Raw genomic sequence first — 4133 nt, 5'->3', positions numbered from 1 at the left:
AAAAAAAAAAAAAAAAAAAATTGGGGTACCAGACAAGGGTGTAAACTCCTTTCTGGGAGAAACTAACAAGCTGGAGCAAGGCAGAGGGAGAACACAAACACAGCCACTGCTGGCCCCGTCTTTGGAGAGTACTTCAGTAGAGCCCTAGTTGTGTGTTAAATTAGATGCCTGCTCCTCTGGCCATTGCCTTAAGATAAGCTAATAAGCCTCTTTCACAGAAAGTCTGGGGCCTTTTCATTTGGCAGCCTCTGTATCAAGCTCTGGATTGGTGAGTCTGCACGTGAGCCCTTTAAGGACTGCTTCTCAGTTCACTACAGCCTTGTGCGTCTCGTGGACACAAGCCTCACTGGCTTTCAATGTTAGATGTTTGGAGGATTCAGCTCTCAGGTGCAGGTCTTAAAAGTTGGGGTGCAAAGGTGGGGTCCAATCCCTTTGCTCTTCAGGGAGAAGCTCAGGTTTGTGACTTTCCCCCTGATCCTGTGCTGGCGGTTGGGTTTATAGTGAGATTGTGCCCCAGCCTCTCCTTCCCACTTTGATGTGGGATTTTCTCATTTGCCTGATGTGCAGGAGTCACTCATCTAGTTTTGGGGTTTGGGATTTGGGGTGTCCATGGGAAGAAGTGAGTTCAGGATTCTCCTGCATCGCCATCTGGAACTGGAGCCTTGTATTCTGGTCTTAAGGATTTAGCGGTCTGTGAAGGGAGAATGGCTCTGAACCCATGGGAACCAGAGGAGAAGAGGCTGGCTCTGGGAGATAATGACGGTGCATATTCTTTGACAAGCCTCTCTTTGAAAGGTAGGGTGTGTCTATTTCCGCTCCCCATGACTCTGGGCCTGACAAAACACGAGGAGTGACACTAAGCCATTTTTGGGCCTACCTTTTAAGAAGACTGGCCATGTCCACCTTGGTCTCTTGGAGCCCTGAGTACCATGTTGGCACAGCTCAACCACTGTGCTAGGAAGAATGCAGATAGAAGCTCTGAGAGTGTAGAGAGAGGGGAATGGGCCCTGCTGGGCTCAACCTTCCACTGTTCCTACTGAGGGCCAGCAACAGGAGTGAAGTCATCTTGGACTTTCCAAACCGGTCCAGCTGAATACCACTGAGTCACCCCAGTTAGTGCCACACGGAATCGAAGAATCACACAGCTGAGTCCTGCCCAGATTCCTGACATGTGAGATTGTGCATAATGCAATGGTGGTGGTTTAAACAACCAAGTATGAAGTAGTTTAAGTGGCCATAGACAACCAGAACACCGGCTGAAGGAAGAGGTCCTGGCCAGGAACACCGTCTCCAGCTGTCCTGTTGTAGCCTTGGCAGGCAGTCGGGAGGCATCTGGACTTTTGCCTGGGTTTATACTCGGGAGCTGGGCTTGTTTTGCTCCTATCAGCCTGTTGCTTTAGCAGGCAGACTGCAAGCACCTTGGGCATGGTTTTCCAACAGATGGGTTTCGAAGTATAAGCTGGAAGTCTCTTTGTCTTTCTATTTGCTAAAAACAGGGACCAGCTTTGAAATCTATGACTTGTATCTGCTCACTAGTAAGGATACAGAGCTGGTAGCAGGTTATTACAGCAACATCAGTAATGAGATCTCATTAGATCAGGGTGTAAAATTAACATTGTTGCAGTTTATCCTAAGGAGGGAAGAGTGTTAGATACAATATTTAGAAGTTGGTTTTAAAATAACGATTTTAATTGGCTCCCACTTAAGCAACTACTTCTTGTTTTAAAAAAGGAAAACCTGGGAGTAGGGTGAGGTGAGGCTGAGAATTCTCAGCCACTGTATAAATGGCTGCTCAGAGGGTAACTCTACCCTTCTGTCACCAAGAACCCTGGCTGGCCAGCAGGGCCCAGGCTGCCATTCTCCACCTACTGGGGGAAGGCAAGGCATCCAGGTATCTCAAGCCAGATGACCACTTGGCCTACAACACCCTGCCTTAACACACCATTCCCTTATTCAGAAGAGCTGGCCAAGAGTTTTTGAAAGCTTAGGGCAGAGTTTCTCAGAGAGTGGCTCAGGAGCCATCCATGCCATAAATACTTGCGATGCTTATTAAAATGAAGCTTCCACAGCTCCACCCAGACCTAATAATACTAAACCTTGGAGCTTGGAGCCCAGGAATTGGTAATTAGATAAGCTCTCCAGGTGGTACTGATGCATTCTTTGGTTTTGAATGCAAAGACTATAACTTTTTTTTTAACATCTTTATTGGAGTATAATTGCTTTACAATGGTGTGTTAGTTTCTGCTTTACAACAAAGTGAATCAGTTATACATATACATATGTCCCCACATCTCTTCCCTCTTCTGTCTCCCTCCCTCCCACCCTCCTTATCCCACCCCTCTAGGTGGTCACAAAGCACCGAGCTGATCTCCCTGTGCCATGCAGCTGCTTCCCACTAGCTATCTATTTTACATTTGGTAGTGTATATATGTCCATGCCACTCTCTCACTTAGTCCCAGCTTACCCTTCCCCCTCCCCATATCCTCAAATCCATGCTCTAGTAGTTCTGTGTCTTTATTTCCATCTTACGCCTAGGCTCTTCATGACCTTTTTTTTTTCCTTAGATTCCACATATATGTGTTAGCATACACTATTTGTTTTTCTGACTTACTTCACTCTGTATGACAGACTCTAGGTCCATCCACCTCACTAAAAATAGTTCAATTTCATTTCTTTTTATGGCTGAGTAATATTCCATTGTATATATGTGCCACATCTTGCATTGTTGGTGGGAATGTAAACTGATACAGCCACTATGGAGAACAGTATGGGGGTTCCTTAAAAAACTACAACTAGAACTACCATACGACCCAGCAATCCCACTACGGGCATATACCCTGAGAAAACCATAATTCAAAAAGAGTCATGGGCTTCCCTGGTGGCGCAGTGGTTGAGAGTTTGCCTGCCGATGCAGGGGACGTGGGTTCGTGACCCGGTCCGGGAAGATCCCACATGCCGCGGAGCAACTAGGCCCGTGAGCCATGGCCGCTGAGCCTGCACGTCCACAGCCTGTGCTCTGCAACGGGAGAGGCCACAGCAGTGAGAGGCCCGCGTACCACAAAACAACAACAAAAAAAGGAGTCATGTACCAAATGTTCATTGCAGCTCTATTTACAATAGCCAGGACATGATGCATTCTTAAGTCTAGGAACCATTGGCTTGAGCTTCTCAAAGCCTCTTTACTTCCAGAGTTGGCCTGCGATTGGACAGAGATGTTTTCTTGAGTTGATATTTGTAGGGAGAACATCTATATTGTATCGGAGAAAATGTTGAAGCACTTTAAAGTTTCTTCTCTGCTAAAGGGTCCCCAGAAGAGATGGTGTCCTTAGTCCTCCAGCCTTTAGGGACACTTTGTTGTCTTCCCTGGCTCTCAGCCCCACCCCATTTATGGCCCAGTGTCTGTGATGATGCTTACTGTCTAGATCCCTTTGGTAAGGATCCATGCAACCAGGCTGTGAAGGGGTCCCATAAGTTGGAACCAATACAGTTGAGAAAGTACAGATTAAGTATTGGCTCAGAAATCAGAGGGCTGGGTTTGAATCATAGCTCATAACCGTTCACCAGCTATTTTACTGCAGACAAATTATTTGACCTTTCCAGGCCTCAGTTTCTTGTTTTTGTAAAGTGGGGACAAAAAAAGCACCCTCCTCACAGGGCTCTTATAAGTATTCAAAGAGCAAATGCATATAAAGCAATTGTGTCTTTAATACATATTATGTGTGATTAGATTATGTAGGGGAAGGGACTGGAAACCATGACACATGAGGACAAGTTGAGAGAATAGAGAATTCTTATCCTGGGGAAGAAATAATATTGGGAAGACTTCATATTTCCCAACATATTGATGGTTATTACCTGGGAAGGGAAATTTCTATTTGTGTAATTTAAAATGGTAGGACTGGGAGTAGTTACAAAAATTAAAGGAAAATGGATTTTCTCTGAATAAAAGGAGGTACTTTTTTTTTTTTTTTTTTTGCGGTACGCGGGCCTCTCACTGTTGTGGCCTCTCCCGTTGCGGGGCACAGGCTCCGGACGCGCAGGCCCAGCGGCCATGGCTCACGGGCCTAGCCGCTCCGCGGCATGTGGGATCCTCCCGGACCGGGGCACGAACCCGTGTCCCCTGCATCGGCAGG

Source organism: Physeter macrocephalus, chromosome 11 (assembly GCF_002837175.3).
Source record: "Physeter macrocephalus isolate SW-GA chromosome 11, ASM283717v5, whole genome shotgun sequence".
NCBI lineage: Eukaryota > Metazoa > Chordata > Mammalia > Artiodactyla > Physeteridae > Physeter > Physeter macrocephalus.
The sequence above is the reverse complement of the archived record's forward strand: the minus strand, read 5'-3'. Positions refer to the sequence as shown.